We start from the raw sequence: 22,825 nt of genomic DNA on the forward strand, positions 1-22,825 counted from the left end.
TTTTAGCCATATTGTAATTTGGCGTAAAACACTAAAAACATTGACTTTTTTGACCTTTTATTTTAACTAGATATACGATAAACTGCGTCAACTTGCTGTACTATGACTTATTTTAACATTTGGAGAGATGACATTTTTGACAATTTTTCCTGAGCTATAGTACTTTTTTTAGCCATATTGTAATTTGGCGTAAAACACTAAAAATATTGACTTTTTTGACCTTTTATTTTAACTAGATATACGATAAACTGCCTCAACTTGCTGTACTATGACTTATTTTAACATTTGGAGAGATGACTTTTTTGACAATTTTTCCTGAGCTATAGTACTTTTTTTTTGCCATATTGTAATTTGGCGTAAAACACTAAAAATATTGACTTTTTTGACCTTTTATTTTAACTAGATATACTATTAACTGCCTCAACATGCTGTACTATGACTTATTTTAACATTTGGAGAGATGACTTTTTTGACAATTTTTCCTGAGCTATAGTACTTTTTTTAGCCATATTGTAATTTGGCGTAAAACACTAAAAATATTGACTTTTTTGACCTTTTATTTTAACTAGATATACTAAAAACTGCCTCAACTTGCTGTACTATGACTTATTTTAACATTTGGAGAGATGACTTTTTTGAATTTTTTCCTGAGCTATAGTAGTTTTTTTTTTGCCATATTGTAATTTGGCGTAAAAGGCTCAAAATACTGATTTTTTGGACTGTTTTTTCAGCTAGATATACTGTAAACTGCCTCAACATGCTGTACTATGACTTATTTTAACATTCGGAGAGATGACTTTTTTGACAATTTTTCCTGAGCTATAGTACTTTTTTAGCCATGTTGTAATTTGACGTCAAACCCTAAAAATATTGACTTTTTTGACTGTTTATTTCAACTATATATACAATAAACTGTCTCAACTTGCTGTACTATGACTTAATTTATCATTTGGAGAGATGACTTTTTTGACAATTTTTCCTGAGCTTTAGTACTTTTTTTTGCCATATTGTAATTTGACGTAAAACACTAAAAATATTGACTTTTTGGACCATTTTTTCAGCTAGATATTCTATACACTGCCTCAACATACTGTTCTATCACTTATTTGATCATTTGGAGAGATGACTTTTTTGACAATTTTTCCTGAGCTATAGTACTATTTTTAGCCATATTGTAATTTGGCGTAAAACACTAAAAATATTGACTTTTTTGACCTTTTATTTTAACTAGATATACTATAAACTGCCTCAACTTGCTGTACTATGACTTATTTTAACATTTGGAGAGATGACTTTTTTGACAATTTTTCCTGAGCTATAGTACTTTTTTTGCCATATTGTAATTTGGCGTAAAACACTAAAAATATTGACTTTTTTGACCTTTTATTTTAACTAGATATACTATTAACTGCCTCAACTTGCTGTACTATGACTTATTTTAACATTTGGAGAGATGACTCTTTTGACAATTTTTCCTGAGGTATCATCCTGCTTTTTAGCCATATTGTAATTTGGTGTAAAACACTAAAATATTGACTTTTTTGACCATTTATTTCAACTAGATATACTAAAAACTGCTTCAACATGCTGTACTATGACTTAATTTTAACATTTGGAGAAATGGCTCTTTTGACAATTTTTCCTGAGCTATAGTACTTTTTTTTTTACCATGTTGTAATTTGACGTAAAATGCTACAAATATTGACTTTTTGGACTGTTTTTTCAACTAGATATACTATTAACTGCCTCAACTTGCTGTACTATGACTTATTTTAACATTTGGAGAGATGACTCTTTTGACAATTTTTCCTGAGCTATCATCCTGCTTTTTTGCCATATTGTAATTTGGCGTAAAACACTAAAAATATTGACTTTTTTGACCGTTTATTTCAACTAGATATACTGTAAACTGCCTCAACATGCTGTACTATGACTTATTTTAACATTTGGAGAGATGACTTTTTTGAATTTTTTCCTGAGCTATAGTAGTTTTTTTTTTGCCATATTGTAATTTGGCGTAAAACACTAAAAATATTGACTTTTTTGACCTTTTATTTTAACTAGATTTACTATTAACTGCCTCAACATGCTGTATTATGACTTATTTTAACATTTGGAGAGATGACTTTTTTGACAATTTTTCCTGAGCTATAGTACTTTTTTTAGCCATGTTGTAATTTGACGTGAAACCCTAAAAATATTGACTTTTTTGACCGTTTATTTCAACTAGATATACTATAAACTGTCTCAACTTGCTGTTCTATGACTTAATTTATCATTTGGAGAGATTACTTTTTTGACAATTTTTCCTGAGCTTTAGTACTTTTTTTTGCCACATTGTAATTTGACTTAAAACATTAAAAATATTGACTTTTTGGAACATTTTTTCAGCTAGATATTCTATACCCTGCCTAAACATACTTTTTTAATCACTTATTTGATCATTTGGAGAGATGACTTTTTTGACAATTTTTCCTGAGCTATAGTACTATTTTTAGCCATATTGTAATTTGGCGTAAAACACTAAAAATATTGACTTTTTTGACCTTTTATTTTAACTAGATATGAGATAAACTGCCTCAACTTGCTGTACTATGACTTATTTTAACATTTGGAGAGATGACTCTTTTGACAATTTTTCCTGAGCTACAGTATGGCTTTTTTTGCCATGTTGTAATTTGACGTAAAATGCTACAAATATTGACTTTTTGGACTGTTTTTTCAGCTAGATATACTGTAAACTGCCTCAACATGCTGTACTATGACTTATTTTAACATTTGGAGAGATGACTTTTTTGACAATTTTTCCTGAGCTATAGTACTTTTTTTAGCCATGTTGTAATTTGGCGTAAAACACTAAAAATATTGACTTTTTTGACCTTTTATTTTAACTAGATATACGATAAACTGCCTCAACTTGCTGTACTATGACTTATTTTAACATTTGGAGAGATTACTTTTTTGACAATTTTTTCCTGAGCTATAGTACGTTTTTTAGCCATATTGTAATTTGGCGTAAAACACCAAAAATATTGACTTTTTTGACCTTTTATTTAAACTAGATTTACTATTAACTGCCTCAACATGCTGTACTATGACTTATTTTAACATTTGGAGAGATGACTTTTTTGACAATTTTTCCTGAGCTATCATCCTGCTTTTTTGCCATATTGTAATTTGGCGTAAAACACTAAAATATTGACTTTTTTGACCATTTATTTCAACTAGATATACTAAAAACTGCTTCAACATGCTATACTATGACTTATTTTAACATTTGGAGAGATGACTTTTTTGACAATTTTTCCTGAGCTATAGTACTTTTTTTAGCCATATTGTAATTTGGCGTAAAACACTAAAAATATTGACTTTTTTGACCTTTTATTTTAACTAGATATACGATAAACTGCCTCAACTTGCTGTACTATGACTTATTTTAACATTTGGAGAGATGACTCTTTTGACAATTTTTCCTGAGCTATCATCCTGCTTTTTTGCCATATTGTAATTTGGCGTAAAACACTAAAATATTGACTTTTTTGACCATTTATTTCAACTAGATATACTAAAAACTGCTTCAACATGCTATACTATGACTTAATTTTAACATTTGGAGAAATGGCTCTTTTGACAATTTTTCCTGAGCTACAGTATGGCTTTTTTTGCCATGTTGTAATTTGACGTGAAACCCTAAAAATATTGACTTTTTGGACTGTTTTTTCAGCTAGATATACTGTAAACTGCCTCAACATGCTGTACTATGACTTATTTTAACATTTGGAGAGATGACTTTTTTGACAATTTTTCCTGAGCTATAGTACTTTTTTTTGCCATATTGTAATTTAACGTAAAACACTAAAAATATTGACTTTTTGGACCATTATTTCAGCTAGGTATTCTATACCCTGCCTAAACATACTTTTTTATCACTTATTTGATCATTTGGAGAGATTACTTTTTTGACAATTTTTCCTGAGCTATAGTATGGCTTTTTTTTGCCATGTTGTAATTTGACGTAAAATGCTAAAAATATAGATTTTTTGGACTGTTTTTCAACTAGATATACTAAAAACTGCTTCAACATGCTGTACTATGACTTATTTTAACATTTGGAGAGATGACTTTTTTGACAATTTTTCCTGAGCTATAGAACTTTTTTTTGCCATGTTGTTATTGGGCGTAAAACACTAAAAATATTGATTTTTTGGACTGTTTTTTCAACTAGATATACTAAAAACTGCTTCAACATGCTGTACTATGACTTATTTTAACATTTGGAGAGATTACTTTTTTGACAATTTTTCCTGAGTTATAGTATAGCTTCTTTTGCCATATTGTAATTTGGCGTAAAATGCTAAAAATATTGACTTTTTGGACTGTTTCTTCAGCTAGATATACTGTAAACTGCCTCAACATGCTGTACTATGACTTATTTTAACATTTGGGGAGATGGCTGTCTAGACAATTTTTCCTCAGTTATAGTATGGCTTTTTTTGCCATATTGTAATTTGGCGTAAAATGCTAAAAAATATTAACTTTTTGTACTGTTTTGTATTTTCAGCTAGATATACTGTAAACTGCCTCAACATGCTGTACTATGACTTATTTTAACATTTGGAGAGATTACTTTTTTGAAATTTTTTCTTGAGCTATAGTACTTTTTTTTGGCATATTGTAATTTGGCGTAAAACGCTCAAAATATTGACTTTTTGGACCATTTTTTCCAGCAGGCTGTATTAGAAACTGACTCAACTTGCTGTACTATGAATGTTACGTGCCAGGTAGGGGCACAGTGCTTTGTGTGTTTTTCTACCCTGTTTTCTCCCTCCTCCCTTGTGTTTTTTCCAGGTGCTATTTACCTGAGTCTTCCCACTTGTGCCTGATTGTGCTGATTGCTACCTGTGGAGAGGATCAGGATGCTCATTGGTTCCCTCCACTCCGACCTGGCCAATCATCCGTCGGCATGGTTTTCAAAATCCATGCCCCACAGAGTGCCAGGCTCTCTTTTTTTTCCTTCTTTGTTCTGTGACTGACCTGGCTGTGTGTTTTTGTGACCTGTGACCAGAATTGTGTTTTTGCAACTGGTGAAAGGTATGTGATGAGAGGTTGTGGACTTTTGGTAAGTTGGGGTACTCTTTACTTTTTTCACACGTAGGAAATCTCTGTTTAGACACACTAGGTTAAGTGGCTGTTGTTAGCCCCTGTTGTTTGTTTGTGAAAGCTGTTCTTTAGAGAAGGGAGTTAAGGTGTTTTTTTTTTGTTTTGTTCTATTCAGTTATTTTCCTTGGCACAACCACCTGATCCCATCCTCTCTCACCTTTGTTTGGCCACCAATAAAATAATTTAAATTCTGCTTCAACTCTGGTCCGTCTTTCTTGGTTTTGTGATCGTCCCTTTGCTTTAAAGTGAACTGAACAATAACTTATTTTAACATTTGGGGTGATTACTTTTTTTGACCTTTTGAACAGCTGAATACCACATAAAACATCTCAATAGCATTCCAAGACACGCCATAGCATAGGATTTTTCAAAAGTGCCTAAAGCACCATATTATAGCATGTCAAAAAATGCCAAAATGCTATACTATAGAGTAGTGAAAATTGCAAAATATGACATAAAAGTCATCAAAATGTCAGATAATAGTATTGCATGCAAAAATCATCAAAATTATAATATATTATGGCATCCAAAAATCATCAAGAACATCATAGTATAGTATGCCATTCAAAATCTTTTTGTTTTTGTTTTGGACAAAAGACTATGCTGTGAGGATTTCATTGTTTTTTGACAATGTATTATACTATGACATCTTCATGATTTCTGAACAACATACTATACTAAGAAGTTTTTCATAATTTTTGGACAACGTACTATGACATTTTTCATGACTTTGGCGATATTCAACTAAAACACAAACTTGTGCTCCAGAAAAGGATAAGCACTCATATATTATACTTCAACATGTTTATGATGTCTGGGCTACATACTATACTATGATGTTTTCCATAATTTTTTGATGACATAGTATGCTATGATGTATTTCATGATCTTTTGAACAACATACTGTAAGACGTTTTTCTTTTTTTTTTTGTTGACATAATATTCTCTGATGTTTTGGATTATTTTTTGAGGACATATTACACTATTACATTTTTGATGGGGGTTTTTGGACGACAGATTATGGTGTGACGTTTTCATGATTTTTTGGACAACATACTATGCTATGATGTTTGTTATGATTTTTGGACAACATAATATACTTTGATGTTCTTCTTGACTTTTGGACAATATACTATACTGTGACATGTTCTTGATGTCTGGCTCCGTACTAAACTATGACATTTTTCATAATTTATTGACATACTGTGCTACGATGTTTTTAATGATCTTTGGAAGTTTTCATGATTTTTGGAAGACATACTATACCATGAAGTTTTTCATTATTTTTGGACAACACACTTAACTGTAACGTTTTTATCGCATTCTTGACATTTAAGTATACTATGACATTTCTATATTCTAAACGACAAGCAGTACTATTGCGCTTTTATATTTTTAAAGGCATCCTTTACTACCACTTCTTTTTGAACAACATACAATAGTCTGACTTTTTTAATCATATTTGTTTGTATGACATACCGTACTATTTTATAAGTATTTTTTGTCAAAGCATATAGGCTATGATGATTTAATGTTATTTTAAATGAAAAACTATAATTTGCAGACCAATGTGTCTCATACTTGTAAATGGAGTATCTAAAGAGTATCTTGGGGGAAGTTTTTCTCAGTTTTGCAACAAAAATTCAGTTTAACATAGGGATGATTTTGGTGGTCATACATCAGGGGTTACGGTTACTGTGACCTTGCATCCATCCCATGTTATTTTTTTTACATACCATCAAAAAATTCCATTGTAAAGTATGTCCACACATTTTTTGACATACTATACTATAACATATTTTTGGCAAACTGTATTACAGCATGTTTTTAATACTATGACATTTTAACATACTGTACTATGACATTTTTAACATACTATACTATGACATTCATTTTACATACTACACTAACATTTTTTCACATACTATGCTGACATTTTTTTTCTATCATGCTTTATGCCAACATTTTTTTATAACATGCCATACTATGACATACAAATGCTGACATTTTTATGACAGTCTATGCGATGATATTTCTATAACATTGTTATGTCATACTTTACTTACATTCTTTGACATACTATACTATCATATTTTTATGACATACCATGACATGTAACATATTCTACACAATGACCTTTTAAAGACATAGCCCACTAACAATTGTATGACATAAACTGACATTTTTGACAAACTATATTATGACATTTTTATGACAATATGACATCTTTTTTGACATACTATACTATGCCATCTAACATACTTTACTACGACATTGTTTGACACAGTATAATGTAATTTGTTGACCTACTATGCCATGACATTTTCTATAATATACTATGCCTTTTATGGCATACTAAAATGTGAAAATTTCATAACAAGCCATACTTTGGCATTTTTACAACATGCTATACTTTTTCTGAACTTTTTTGTGAGCATACTATACTGTGACTTTTGTATATATGCCATACTATATTTTACAACATGCTATACTGCTACTGCCAACATGCTAGCCGGTGTCGAGGACCCGAGTGTCGCTACTGCGACCTTACCTTTACCGTTTCAAGGCATCGCTGGTCTGTAAGCTGTGCTCGGGGAGAAGGACAAGCTCATTTTGGAGTTTTCCACTGTCGCCACAGCCCAGGCAAAACGCCTCGCTGGTCCCTGAGTCCCGAGCAAGGACAAGTTAGACCCCACGTCAACCGGAGCACTGGACTGTGGTCCGCAGGGACAAACATGGTCCGCCCGCCCCCCTCCCCGCTCCACCTCACGACCTACCGCTGACCAACAGGTTCAACATCTTGGACATCCAGGATTTTCCTCCACTGGAGAGATGATCCAACCTTCCAGCGGCCAAGTCCTTCATGAAGTCCTCAGACTCGTCCGGAGAAAGCAGGAAACTCCTTTGCTGTGGATGCCGCCGCGCTGCCGCTGTCCCCGGCAACAACCCACCATCTACAGTCGGTAAATGCAGCTCAAACGGCGCTACCTCCTCCATCAGCGGCGGTCCGTGAGTCCATCGTTGGTTTCGTGAAGTCCAAGCCAGCCTTGACCATCTGCTACCCGACTGCTGAAGTCTCCGACTTAGTTTATGCCATCCCCAACCTGCTGACAGATCACTCCTCTGCTGGGAAGGTGGCTCTCCATGTTGGCACCAACAACACTGCACAGCAACAATCCGAAGTGGTGAAAAGATAATGAAAAGTACTTCACCGGACTTAAAAAAAAATAGCAGTAAAAACGTTGTCATCTCGGCACCAGTTCCCGGTGGGTCGAGGGGCTCTACGTTTCAGTAGGTTACTGGCTTTGCACAAATGGCCTCATGTTCAAGGTGGTGTCCCAAACTTTCGGTTTACTGATCATTTTTATCTTGTCTGGCAGCGTCCTGCGTTTTTCAGAAGAGACGGTCTTCATCCGAGCCGCTTGAGCTCACGCATGTTGTCAGCAAATATTCTTCATGGCACTCTGTCCAGCCCACCTGCGCGACAATTGGCAGTCACCGGCACATGAGACCCTGCTCTGGGTACTCACTCTTCATTGGTTTTCAGTTCTTGTTCGCTGCTGCGATGTGTAGATGTTACTACCGCCGACTACAGGCAGGGAGGAGATACAGAGGTGAGTCTGAGCCTCCGCAGCTCATGGACGTCTTATATAAGCTGCTGTCAGAACCGAACACCGCACAGCGTTCGATCATGGAAATCTCTGACGTCATAAAGCGGCGAACGGCGAACGTCGAACGGCGATGATCTCGCGATATCGAGGCGGCCGCAAGCGTTAGAGGCAGGCGGCGCAGTTGCTCTGCGCCTACTGCCAAAGCCTGGCTCTTAGCTCATCGACCCATGATAGATCCATGAATGAATTTCAGAGATTTGGAAATGATTTGTTTTATTGGAAGGTTTTTCTGTTAACAGAGTACATGTTGTGACTTATGATTATGTTTTGCAGTCACAAAGACTAAATGCATTAATCATAAGCTATACAGAATCTGTTGTATAATATTTTAATTATTTTGAAGGAAGAAGGAAGGAAAAGAGGAATTAAGGATTAAACTGTACAACTGATGGTCAATAGTGTTAGTGTGATGTGAGGATTCTTAAAATAACATCTTTACAGACGTGAAGCCCTGATAGGCTGTCTGACTGGTTGATGTAGTTTGAGAGAGACAGAATCTCTCAGCGGATTTATATACAGCAGCAAAATGATATAACGCTGATATACGTAAGAATTCATGTAAATGTGGGCTGAACCATGAACAGAAATAATAGATAGCCTGTATGATATGATTTACACTGTGATCAACACAATAATTTGAGACTGTGAACAGACTGATAAACGGATATGATAAGAACTGAATGAATAAGAATACAATCTAAAAGGATGTGGGTGCTTTTGTGACTTCCTGTATAGACTGGAGGCTGCAGGAAAAGTCAGAAAACTGTCCAACTTGATCGCAGATTTTTGTCACTACCCCCTGCTGCGCCGCCTGATCTTATCGATTAAAAGTCAGTGCTCACCTTGAATCCATCCATAAAGGCAGCCTAGTACCACCTGAAAAACATAGCAAGGATTAACAGAATTCTGTTTTTCACAAGATGCAGAGAAAACGTATTCATGCTTTGATTTTCAGCAGGCTGGAGTATTGTAAAGGTGTCTTCACAGGTCTCAGTAAAAAAAAAAAAAAAAATATCAATCAGACAGTTGCAACTTGCGCCCCGGAAATGCCATCTTCTCTGTGCCAACAAGGGCTTGTTGGTTCACTCATGTTCCAACAGCGTCGGCCAATCACACGATCCCAACTTTTGGGCGTCCAATCAGAAGGCTCGATTTGACTCAACAAGCCACCTCGCGGTCGCCATCTTGGATTCTCCCCGCACCGGCGCTCAGTTCAAGATCGGACCCCACGGAGTCAAGTTCGTGAGTACAGCATTTGTCATATTTTTACGAATTGTGAGCAGCAAAACGTTGCCAATCGCGCCGTGTCAACGGCGGTGTTTTATTCCGGTCCTTCGCAGCCCCCGTTCGCGATTTCACAGGCATTAACGTTGGCGCGGACTCGCGTTTTGACCGGAGTTTTATCGCCGCGACGGTGTGGAGCCCGCACTATTTATTCCGCACCAAATCAATTTTGTACATTATTTATCGCCGCAGCGCGTTAACCGGACAACGTCCCTGCTGCGTAAACGGTTTTTATTTATTTTTAACCCCCGGCTGCCCGTACACCTGTCCGACACGCCGAGGTACGGTGGCGCGCGCCCGCGTCATGTACCGTTATCTGATGCCACCTGCATCGCCTGCGCTTATCATTCGCGTTTTTCCACGTAGAGCTAAAATAAATAAAACTGCTTTCATTCGTGTGTTTACTTGAGACAATTAGCAGAGCCGAGCACAGTCTCTTAATGAGACACGAGCTAACGCTGACCCGCAGGCTGACACAGCTAATGCTACTGTACGTGCCGTCGGCGCCGGTTTAATATCGCATCATGTCACCTAAACAACACAAGGCTTCATTCATTCATTCATTCATTCATTCATTCATTCATTCATTCACTCACTCACTCACTCACTCACGTGTGTATTTCAGCAGTGTTACACAGCTGCTTAATCAGACACATCCAGATGTTTATTTCATACAGATAATAACGTTAGAACAGCTGTGATCATGTAATGAAGAGGTTTCTTTTGTATTCTTTTGTACATAAAAGAGATCTGAGTCCAGAGATGTGCTGTTTCCTCACTGTTTTATCCCCTCTGTTATTACAGATTTTGAAGATTTAAGGAGAGCTTTAACTGTAAGTTTGAGGCTACGCGTCATTTATCGTTATCTTGTCTTCTTTATGATGATCATAAAGTATTTCCTGCCAGTATTCTGCTAACGTTCATTTTCTCTGTTTAGATTGAACATCCTACTTTTAGGAGGGCCCCTAACGGGACCCTCCTGTTAAGGGCCTCTTCAGAGGCCCAGGCTGTAGGCCCGCTGCGGGTTGCCGGGGGCCAGGCCCCATACCGGGCAAAGAAGCCGGAGGAGGTGGATGCGGAGGCACAGGCCCACGTCACCTCCGAGGGTGGCGACACCGCCAACGCCACCCTCGTCCTGAGCCGGTGGAAGGTCCAGTTTGGGAGATACCAGGGCAAGACCTTCCACTGGCTCCTGGAGAATGACGTGGGCTACGCCAGAACCTGGTCGCCTCCCCCCAGAAGGAGCGAGAGAGGACAGGGTCTCAGTCCCCACTGATGGCCAACAAGGTGACGTCCGTCCTTTAATCTGATACGCATCATACAATCAGAGGAGTGTCCAGTTTTAACCTCCCTCTGTGAACCTACAGGACGCCTTCACCCGCTACTCCTCGGCGTATCCTGACTTTGTGGAGGCGGTCAGGTTCCACCGTGCGTTCGAGGAGGCGCGGGTGAAGTCCCTCCAGCCCGGACAGGAGGGACAGGCACTTGTTGGCTTTGGGGTCTTTAAGTTCGAGACCCTGCAGGCCCTGTATGAGTCTGAGGACTCCAAAAAGATCCGGTACATTATTGCAACATTTGATTTCTATCTTTTCATTTATTTGCTCAACTGACTATTGATGACAATAATCATGTGACCAATTGTCTGATTTGTATAGATTTGTCAACTACCTCCGGAGGACGGCGCCAGCTCCTGGCTCGCAGATGGAGAACGCCGTCCGCTATGTCCGGCAGAGAGACAGACAGAGAGCGAGGGCTGCTGCTGCCACCAGCAAGGCTGCGGCCACCGCCACCGCCAGCAGCAGCAGCAGCAGCAGCAGCAGCAGCAGCAGCAGCAGCAGCAGCAGCAGCTCAGCCTCTGTCTCCGCCGCAAGCCAGAGAGCCAGGAGTGCATCACAGTATGTATTATTTTACTATAAAGCTGTCTGAGCTTGATGTACCTGGATGACTTCTGTGAAGAAATATATATATAAATATGAATATATAATATATAAATATATAAAATATTGTAAATAGGTGTGTTTTTGTCATATTGTCTCCTCACTGTAGATGGTTTTGTGTGTCCTTTTTTTCTCGGTAAAGGCCTCTTGGTTCTGCGCTTGCGGCCTTTGTCTCTGGGCGGCGTTCTCTGTCTGCGGTGGAAATGCAGGCCAAAATCAAGCGGATGATGTTCGCTAAGCCTGCACTTCCAGGCAAGTCCATCTGAAATGACATATCATTCATGTGACAGAGTAAATCTTTATTGTGTTGACTCTGTGTGTGTTGTGTTTCTCTCTTACCGCGTGATTACAGCCTCCTCCTTCAGACCCTTCAGACCAGCTCTTCCCTCACGACCATCTGAGGAGCCCTCGGATGAAGAGCTGGTCAAGGCGGTAGTTGACATCGAGGAGTGTGAGTAGAAAGTAACGAAATAATTATGATGACAAACTGTTAATAACAGAGAGACTTGACTTCAAGTGTTGACGCCTCTTTTTTAAAATTTTTGGGTTTTTTTTGCTTTATAAATGCTTCTGTAATCAGAGAGGACAGCAAACAACAGGTAAGTTTCGGTCGAATGAAAAAATATCTTGCGTCTGCTCGTCTCCAATCACTGACAGCCCTGCCTGCGGATCGCCGTCAAAGCATCACTAATGAGAGCATCTGTTATCTGTAACATTCTCCTCATCATCCTTTTCCTCGCTGCCTGTGTAACCCGCCTGTCTGCAGCCTGCATCGCCACTCACTACATGTCTAATCAGCTGTTATCATAATTTTCTCTCATCCTCACTTTCTCTCTTTAATATAAAATATTGTAATACCATGTTATTAGAACATAACAGTATTTCTCCTGGTCTCTGTAGAAGCAGCTTGGCTGACTGTGTGTCTGTCATTTAATGTCAACGCTAAAATCTAATTCTTTCATGTCACTGAATCATTCTTTTTCCTCTTTCAGCCTCAAATGTACCAGCCCCTCTCTAGCTCCAGCAGCATCCACCTCCCGCCCCCACCTCACCGGCACCTCAGACGGGGGCTGGTGACTCTGCTGCGCTGGGTGAGCTAACGGACGAGGAGCTGCTGGAGGCCAGCCAAGAACATCACCCCCTCCCGCAAGCCCCAGCAGCCCTCGTCATCGCCGAGCCAGCAGAGACACCTGCTCCCCATCCTTCGCCCGCACCTGCCCCCGCCCAAGCCCCCGCTGCGGAGGAGGGAGTACAGGAGGAGTTGCCCGGGCCTGCCTTCCTCCCGCCCCCACCACCTGCTAGCAGTGCTGAGGTAAAGGTTGTCTGTCTAACACGTCAGGCCTCACCTGTGGCCGCTCTGCCCACCCACCTCATAAATCGATGTCCTCAGATTGTAAAATGCTCCTTGTGTTCCTCTGTTTTTCAGCTGTTGCCAGAGTCCTGGCGGGCAGCTCTCACTGTGGAGCAGCAGCAGTGGATCTGTCAGGTGCTGTTTTCCAGGGACAGCCGGGGGAGGCCTCGGCTCATCAGCGAGCTGAACGTCTGGTGGTACCCCCCCCAACCCCGGCCGGTCTACAACCAGCCTCCCGCGTCCCCCGACCCCTTCTTTGCATGTTGGCTGTTCCTATGGATGCCACACCGCATCTGGCATCTACAGCTGACATGCCCCCAGCCTTTGTGCACAGGGTCCATGACAAAGGCTGGGCTGTATCTCATGGCCACTGAGTACCTGGAGTACAAGTACAAGGCCAGGATCACTTCAACCTTTGGATCCATCTTAAAGATGGATTCCACCAAGAAGGCGAGTAAAGCTTCTCACACTTTTCTCACAGCTGCTTTTACACCACAGCTGTGTGTTTATTTAAAATCTCCCTCCCTCTGTCCAGGTAACGAAGAAGCTCGCAGGTACCGCCTCGGACACGGCCGCCTGGGTCTCCAACATCGGCAATGAGCACGGGCAGGTCCTCATGAGCGTCCTCACCTGCGCTGAGAACTCTGAGGGCCTGTCCAGGATGGCGGCCAGATTGATGAGGCGGTACCGACTCGCCGGGGTACCATCCCTCCAGCTCAGCTACGTGGACCGCGACTGTTGCCACAGAGATGGCGTGTCGAAGACAGCTGCCTTGTTTCTGGTCTGAAACTAAGAATGTTTATATTGATATTGATAATAACGATAGGATTTAAATGACACTAATCACACTGTGTTCACAACATTCAAAAACCTAAATGAAATAATACAATAGTTGATGAAAATTAAACTGTACTACGTTCTTCTATCACAGGAGTGGGGACAGCTCGTGGTGCGCCTCAACATCTGGCACCTGATGCATCAGGTGTGACCCCAGAGTGCCACGAGCTGTACCCTACCTTCATGAGGCAGCTGTCTCATTGCATCTTCGAGGTCAACCCCAAAGATGCCCGCCGTCTCACTGAGGCTAAGCGGTCCTGGCTGGAGGGGAAGCACGGGATGGTTGGCCTGACTGACGCTGACATGATGAAGAGGATCTCCAAGGAGGAGTGGAGGCTCCACTGTCGGCGCAGGACACGCGGGGCCGTGGAAACCGCACTCCTCATCAAGGATTTTCTTGACACCTTCAGCGGACCAGCAGGACTCAGCAATCTGGACGTCCCGTTGCTGAACGCTCTCCACATCCAGGACATCTGGAGTACGCAGAGATGCCACCTCAGATGCATCGAGGACTCACCGGGGGTTCAGCTTTACACCCAGACTGGCAGACTGACGAAGGGCGGAGTCAGCCGGTTTATCGCTGCACGAGGGGCTCCAAGTCGCTGGAGTCCTTCACCTCAACCGGTTCATCCCAGGTACTTTTATGTGTCTCTGAGCTCGTCATCAAATTAATTCTGTATACACATTTCAGACAGAGATGAATTAATATTTGATCCAAAACCTGCCTTTTCAGGAACATGAGCTAGTGCTAAACACTTCCAGGCGTTCCTGGTTGATGGACTGGTGAGGTGGAATGAGGACCGCGCAGCAGCGGCAGCTGCACCACCGGACGCAGCTGAGGAAGGCATGGCACCTCTGCACTCCTACAGTGGCCACCTCAAGCATATCCTTAACCAGAAGAGCCAAAGGGTGCTTGGCCTTCAGATGGTTAAGGACTTCACCAAGCCTGCTGAGTACATGTGATGTGCACTACTTTATTTCAACATGGTAACTGTGAGCAAAGAAGTATTTACTGAGTCTTTTGCTGTCTGCCTCTGCAGTGTGACAGGGGAGCTCATCGGGGTTGAGTACCTGTACCAGCAGACAGGAAAAGTGCTTGAGGATGTCAGCTTGGACCCTGACACTCCGGACGAGGCTGCTGCCATCGAGTCCTTCGAGGACAACGAGGGGATCATGGAGGACGTTGAGGACCCGACCGTCTTCGAGGCCGAGATCCCCTCCACCAGCACAGTGGCAGCAGCCCGGTCAGGTGATCCAGCTGACGCACCTCAGTCTGAGCCATCCCGTCCGGCTGCCCTGGGCCCCTGAGGTTCAGGCTCCTACTCCCCAGCAGCCCTCTTCAGACCCTGAGGTGAGTTCACTGACTACAAACTACTGCTGCTGCTGATGATGATGATAACGACGATAAGATTGATGATAAAAGAGTTTTAACTATAATCATTGTAACAGTAATGTGTCTAAATTTTTACAGACACTCCTCCTTTCTCTTCCACCTCTTGTGTTTCTTCTCAGGAGGAGAACATTGACGGGCCTGATGGCCAGCCAGGTCCTGGTGGAGGGGCGGAGCCTTCAGGGGCTTCCTAACTCGAGGGTAGACAAACTCATCGCGCTCTGGCATCGCCTGCCACAGCACGACAAAAAGCGGGTTGTCGACCCTCCCAGGTACCGGGAGAGGCAACACAAGGGGCGGTTCAAGGCAGCCAAGGGGAAAAACACCTCCTGTCCTGGCAAGGAGAGTGTCGAACGGTAAGACTCATTTCAAATTTTACTGTCTCTTCTCACAAAGTTCTGCTGTTTAACCCACGCTGTCCTCTCCGTGACTCTTTCAGCTGCCTTCTCGGACAGGCCTCGGGCCCTGCAACTTGGCCCTGCGCCAGCCACCTGGTGGAGGCCATTTACAGCCGGCTCTGCCAACTCCATCCCGGTGCCACGCCGTTCGAGGGGGTCACCAGGACTCGGTGGTCCCTTGTCCTCTCGGACTACATGGCCATCAGTGAGGCAGTGCTGGCCAGCCCAAGGCTGATGGCTCAGACTGATATCCAACTATTCGAAGTAAACCAGCGGACCCTGTCCCAGTGGTGAGATTTTTAACACGAAGCTCTGCTGTAATCTGTCCTACGATTAATCTTTCTATGAGAGCTGACGGAGCTAAAACCGGCCCGTGTTTGTCTTTCAGGTACATGAAGTGCCAGAAAGGGGCAGTGAGGACTGTGCTGCTGCAGGGAACTGGCGTCGTCCCTGCCGCGGCTGTAGCAGCACTGCCCCTGCCTGCAGCTAAAGGGCTGTCCTTTGTCCAGGTGGGACAAGGGCAGCCCTTTAACTTTGAAGTCCCTGAGCAGCAGCCAGGGCCCTCCACCAGGGGTATACCTCACCCTCCTCCTCCTCCTCCTCCACCGCCAGATGAGGAGCAGCCAGGGCCCTCAACTGGTGTTGTTTTTCCTGCTCCTGTTGGCCCTGGACCCTCTGGCCTTCTCCCTCCTCCTCCTCCAGCAGCACAGCTCCCAGATGTCCTCATCGCTCCCGTCCCTGCTGGTCCGCCTCCTCTTCCTGTACCTTTAAGAACACCAAGAACTACAGCCTACAGGAAGAGGAAGGCGGCCGAGGCTGCTGCTGCAGGGCAGGGGCCACCACCCGGGAGCAAAAGCCGCTGGCTGAAGTCGCAGTACGCCTGCAAAAAGTGGTGCCAGCCCAAAAGACTTGAAACTGGCCACACAAGACTGTATGGGGTGGCGTACTGCGCGTCGGTCGGAGGAAAATCGGTGAAGGAATGGAGGGAGGAAGTTAAAAAGAACTTATGGGGCAAAACGGGGGGGGGGTAAATATCACTTCATTTTTTTTCTTAACCATATTTGTTTCCTTTTTTTAAACATTAGTTACATTTCTAATTTGAATATGTGTCATGGTTCCTGCATTCTCCTCCTCCCCCTCTCTACCAGTAACTTTCCACTCACCTTCCTCTGACCTGCTCTACTTCCTAGCCACGCCCACCGCTGCAGCCTGCTCTCCCACAGCTGCAGCTCATCACCAATCAACCCGGTATTTAAGACACTCCTGTTCACACACTCATTGCCAGATCGTCCTCTGCAGCATGCATGTCTTTCCAGCACTCTCCAAACAGATCCTCCGTTGCCGACTCTGCCTGTCCCCGACCTGCTCTCCTCGCCTGACTCCTCGTGAACCTACCTGCCTTCTGTCCCCGACCACATGCTCAGTTTCCGCATTCCGGAAATCTGACGGATTCCCTGGTAAAGACCTTTCTGCTCTGCTTCGACGATTCTCCTGCCTGATTCCTGTTGGTGCTGTTCATCCCGGTAACCGAACCCCTGCCTGCCCTCGACCACTCCTTCGCTCTATCCCCGACAACGCTCACACACGTGTTGTTGGCTAGCGGAGCTACGGGGTTTCCTCGTCACCAGCCACAGTGGGTACAAGCTTCGTGTCTCCGCTTTGTGTGATTCCCAGAGACATTGCTTGGGCTCACAGCCCGAAGAACGAACTCTCAGTCTGTATCCTGTTTACCATTCGTGTTGGTCTTAATAAAAGTTATTACCAACTGCCAGTGAAGCGTACTGTACTGCATCTGGGTCCTCAATACACCCGTTACAATACGTGTGTTTTTATTGTTGCCTTTATGTTAATTTCTTTATTATTTATTGTTATTTATATTTGGGCCACTTCAACAATTCCTATTATTACTGTCTGCTCTCTGGACAGCAGTCACTTCAATGTGCTGAGAATTTATTTATTTATTTTTTATTTATTTATTTTTTTTTTATTATAATTATGTCGATATATTGTGGGTTATTTGGTCCACTTCAACAATTCCTATTATTACTGTCTGCTCTCTGGACAGCAGTCACTTCAGTGTGCTGACATCCATCACTGTGGCCTCTGTCAGCTGTTAATCAGCTGTTATTGAGTTGTATCTGTTTATGGCTTTATTGATGTGACGTATCTGCCACTGAGCAAGTCATTGTGGGTCAGAAAAACATGCTGCTTGCATACTGCTCTCTTTTTACTTTTCCCCAGCATGTTTTAGATTGCTGAGTTTTGTTATTTTAGTTTGGGTCGGAGGTTTCCGGTAGTTCAGTTTTCGGTTTTGTTTAACATCAGTTAGATTTGTCTTTATTTCATAGGTAGTTAGGGGGAAAACGCTGAGTCTGACGGCCCTCTGTGGGCTGGCTCAGCTGCTTTCCATCTTTTGTTTCTTTCGGCCGGGACCTCTCTCCTCTTATTTGTCTGAGAGCCACTGAGAAAGTATTTTGAACCATTGTATGACAGTATTTCTGGTAAACAACATATGAAATAATATAAATAAAACACCTTCAATTTGCATTTGAGAAGCTTTATTATTTCTGATGATTTAGAATACATTACAATCATACATTAATTAACAGCCCCACCACTTACCTGTCAACCACTTGCTACTTCATTGCACTGTACCTGTCATCCACCTGTATCTCACCTTCCATCCATTTGCACCAGTTGCACCTTACAGTCCGTCCGTTGCACTAGCTGCAACTTACCTGCTCATCCAGCCGCCCCCACCCCCCTTGCTTTTCCACTCACCCCTACAGAAAAGATTGAACCATATCCATCCTTCTATTGTCCTAAGGTTAGTATATGTGCAATTTAAGCAGCTCTGAGTGAGGGGGAAGCTAATGTGATGGTGATAGAGGAAATCAAGCTTTAATGGAGTAAAACTCTGCTTAAACGGCTGCAAAACAGCATTTATAAGAGTGTGGAGAGGTATGGAGTGTGTGCTGGGAGATCTGGGGGGGGTACTGACCTGCTTTGACCCGCTTTGATCCACTTTTCAAGTTTCAAGCCGCTCAGGAACCAGGGGGCTGCTGGGAAAAATATTCAAAGAGCCTTGACGTCAGAGAGCGGGGATTGGTGAGCTGTGGGTGAGAAAACAAAAACATCAACGACGGACGGGGGAGGGGGACACACAGGCTGAGACACGAGATCTAGTCTTTCACTCAGACAAACATGGAAGCAGCGACGTCCTCAGCTCAGGACAGACGGTTTGACTTCAGACAAACACGGAAGTAGCGACGTCCTCGGCTCACTGACTTCATGTGGAGCTGCAGCGTCCACTCCTGGAGCTGCTGAGACACAGAGGACAGAGACATGAAGGACACAAAACGCACAAGGAAACAGAGACATGAAGGACAGAAACGCACAAGGACAAAGACATTGAGGACAAACACACACAAAGACGGAGACATGGAGAACAGAGACACAAAAGGGGACAGAGACACGGAGTCCTGTCCCGCAGCTTCATTCATGTCTCTATCATGACGTTTGTGTTGCAGCTAAACTGATTTGATTAAACTGAATAAACTTTCTTGTATATACTATATACACACACACGTATATACATATATATATATATATATATATATATATATATATATATATATATATAAATAATCCATCTTTTATTTTGTTAATTTGTTTGTGTTTTCTATTTTACCTTACTTTATTTTAATTTAGTAAAAATCTGTATTTTTATTTACAAATTTTAATGACTTTTTAAAAAAAATGATAGATATAGAAATGTGATTGGTGGGTGCCAAATTGGGGAGGTCAAGATCTGCAAATAAACACATCTATTTTTTTTTGTGTGTGAAAATCAGTTCAGAATTAAACAAGTTCCAGTTGATTTTATCATGAAATCTGCATTTTATTTATTTTTTTTAAATTGATATTTTTTTTCTGTTTTAAACTACGGTTCATTTTAAAACTCTGAAAAATGTTTGTTTCAGTATCATATCTGAAATAATTTCACATACATAAAAACTTCCTGTGGTTTGTCCGACTTCCTGTTTACATTTGTAAAAATTCCCATGCAGTTCCACTGACTCACCAGCAGGTGTCAGCCTGAGAGCAGAGTGTGCAGTGAGAGACTGCTGAGATCTGACTCTGTGGTGTCTGCACGATACATACACACACACACACACACACACAGAGAAAACGGGGAAAAGAAAAATCAATGAACTGAAAAACTGCTTCAAAACAGAATTCTGTAGGCATGATTTTAAAAATATGGTTATGATAATTATAGCACAAAAAAAACCAAAAAAAAACCAAATACACAAACAACAATATGAAAGACCACAGAGAAACAAAGACTGCTTAAAAAGAAAAAAATATTTAAAGTTTTAAAGATTTAAATTTTTAACAAATGATTATCATATCAAATAGCAAACAATATCAAAAACAAAAACTACACACACCTTACAGGAAAGTGTTAAAAAAAAACAAAAAAACAAGGAACTGGCCTGAAAAAAATCTATTAAAAATATAATTATTCTGTAAAATTATATATTTTTTTTACATATGATCAATAAATTTACAGCACAAAAATACACACACAAAAACAACATGAACCCATTAATAAAATCTTCATAAATATGTTAATAATCGCATACTAGTGCTTATTGTTTATTACTGTATTTCTTTATATCTATAATTTTACAAATGTACATACTCAACTTATTGTACATAAATTACTGAATTATTTACATTTTTGTACTAACTGTTTACTATTACTGGATTTTTACTGAAACATTTATAAACATTTGTGCTGGTACTTATTTCTGCTTGAGATAATTCTTTCTCAGAGCGACTTTAACGAACCAAAATTTAACCCCTGAGGATCAAAAATAGTATTCATTATTCTGGTTGACCGTCGTGGTTAAACGCCTTCTTTGGTCCTAAACTTAATTTAAACTTTTTTTTTTATTTTTTTTTTTTTTTTTTACCAATTTTCAGACAATGACTTATTTAGAAAACACCATGTTCATGTTCAGCTTCACGGAGAGAAACTGTGTCCTTAAAATCTGTCCTGAAATGTCAAAGTTAGGACTCAAACACTGTCTTCTCCGTGTTCCCTGTGTCATTTCAAAATCAAAATCAATCAATCAATGGATGCTGATTTACAGTGGCAAATTCAAAACTTTTAAAAGTAAAATAAATAAATAAAATTAAAAATGTATGCCAAAAGGTGTTGCACTGACCGGGAATCGAACCGGCCTCTACTCCGTGGAGGGCTATTCCAGGCAGACATCTCCTCGTTAGTATAGTGGTGAGTATCCCCGCCTGTCACGCGGGAGACCGGGGTTCAATTCCCCGACGGGGAGGTTAGTTGACTTTTCGAACATGCTGCGTGGCCTCAACTCGTCTCTGTCAGAGGGCTAAACAACATTGCTGAATCGGCTGGCAACAAAAAAAGTGGCAACAACAGCAAGAGCACTGTGATGGTCATGTCCGGATGGTCCACTGACTGACGTCTCTCAGCTCACATGAAAGGCCCTTCAGTAAAGCTTCAGTGACGCAAAGCCCTGCATTGGCTGGGAATCGAACCCGGGCCTCCCGCGTGGCAGGCGAGAATTCTACCACTGAACCACCAATGCTCACATGATTGCCGTACCCCCAGCCACCATGCTGCAGGACTCTGAAACTGTGGTGGACATCACAGTTGTGCCTGAGTCAGAAATGCATGCACATAACACAGACTGTGACAGTGACCAATCTGAATGAAGGGGCATGGACAAGGTCAGACAGCCCAAGTGTATCCAAGACTATAACACACATGGGAGGAGTGGACCTGCATGACCAGTTTGTCAGCCGCTACAGAGTCAACATCCGGTCCAAGAAGTGGTGGTGGCCATGCTTCAGCTGGGCCCTGAACAGTGCCATGGTGAACAGCTGGTGCTATTACTGGTACACAAGGCTGTATGTTATTTAGCGATATCACAATGGAGTTTGTGATGTTTGACTCGAGGTCATCGCTAGTGCTGTTCGGTCGACAAAAGCAACAGCGATGATATCCAGACCAACATCACAAACCCAAGTGTGATATTGCTTTTACAGAACATTCTACATATGGGGTATGACGCTGTAGAAAGGATGATATTGATGATTCATCAGTAGCATCATATGCAAACAATAACATGGTACATTCATGCATCTATCAGGCTTGTTTTGTCATTTATTTGGGTCCTGGTAAAGCGGGGAGAAGGATCTCCTCTCCTTCTCCTCCTCCTTGTATTTTTGATTCAAAGGTTATTTATGCATAAAGAAACCAGTTCAAATTGTTGTTGTTTTGAATTTTATACAGGGGAGCCAAGGTTTGAACCATGATCATTAGCTACCTTCCCGGGACGATAATATCCATTGGTATCCATGTACAGTTTTGCAGCGATGGCGATCTGCGCAATTTGATAGTGTTGGAGCAGTTTAAAAATTCTATACCTGAGCATGTGACTATATATATGAGTGAGAACAGGGTGAAGATGGCAGCTGAGGCCGCTGCCTCGGCTGATGAGTAGGCTTTGACTCGTGGTCATCGAGAAGGAAGCGTTGGCATTGATCCTGGCTTTGCAGCATTTTAATGTGTATGTTAGTTCAGATCCTGTGGTGGTCTTCACAGATCACAACCCTTTGACGTTCCTTAACTCGTTGCAGTCTCCTAACCAGAGGCTGGTTCGCTGGGGCTCTGTTCCTGCAGTCCTGCAGTTTGGACATTCGTCACATCAAAGGGGCGGGACAATGTGGTGGCGGACGCGTTGTCCCGT

The 22,825-nt window shown here is 41.7% G+C and overlaps 2 non-coding genes and 1 pseudogene across 3 annotated transcripts; 2 read left to right on the forward strand and 1 right to left on the reverse strand.

Moving 5' to 3' along the window:
• The first annotated feature begins 8,733 nt into the window (after window positions 1-8,733).
• LOC148187062 (uncharacterized) lies at window positions 8,734-13,634 on the forward strand (annotated as a pseudogene). Its single transcript, XR_015779089.1, has 9 exons — window positions 8,734-8,774; window positions 9,932-10,069; window positions 11,022-11,402; window positions 11,483-11,673; window positions 11,771-12,010; window positions 12,195-12,304; window positions 12,405-12,503; window positions 12,633-12,651; window positions 13,045-13,634. The product of XR_015779089.1 is annotated as an uncharacterized LOC148187062 (transcript).
• A 7,682-nt stretch (window positions 13,635-21,316) lies between these two features.
• trnad-guc (transfer RNA aspartic acid (anticodon GUC)) lies at window positions 21,317-21,388 on the forward strand. The gene has a single exon. It is a non-coding gene; the product is annotated as a tRNA-Asp (tRNA).
• Window positions 21,389-21,590: 202 nt separating this feature from the next.
• On the reverse strand, window positions 21,591-21,661 carry trnag-gcc (transfer RNA glycine (anticodon GCC)). The gene has a single exon. It is a non-coding gene; the product is annotated as a tRNA-Gly (tRNA).
• Window positions 21,662-22,825: the final 1,164 nt, after the last annotated feature.

This window comes from Plectropomus leopardus, chromosome 16 (assembly GCF_026936395.1).
Source record: "Plectropomus leopardus strain MGB_pleo_1.0 chromosome 16, ASM2693639v1, whole genome shotgun sequence".
NCBI classification, from domain to species: domain Eukaryota; kingdom Metazoa; phylum Chordata; class Actinopteri; order Perciformes; family Serranidae; genus Plectropomus; species Plectropomus leopardus.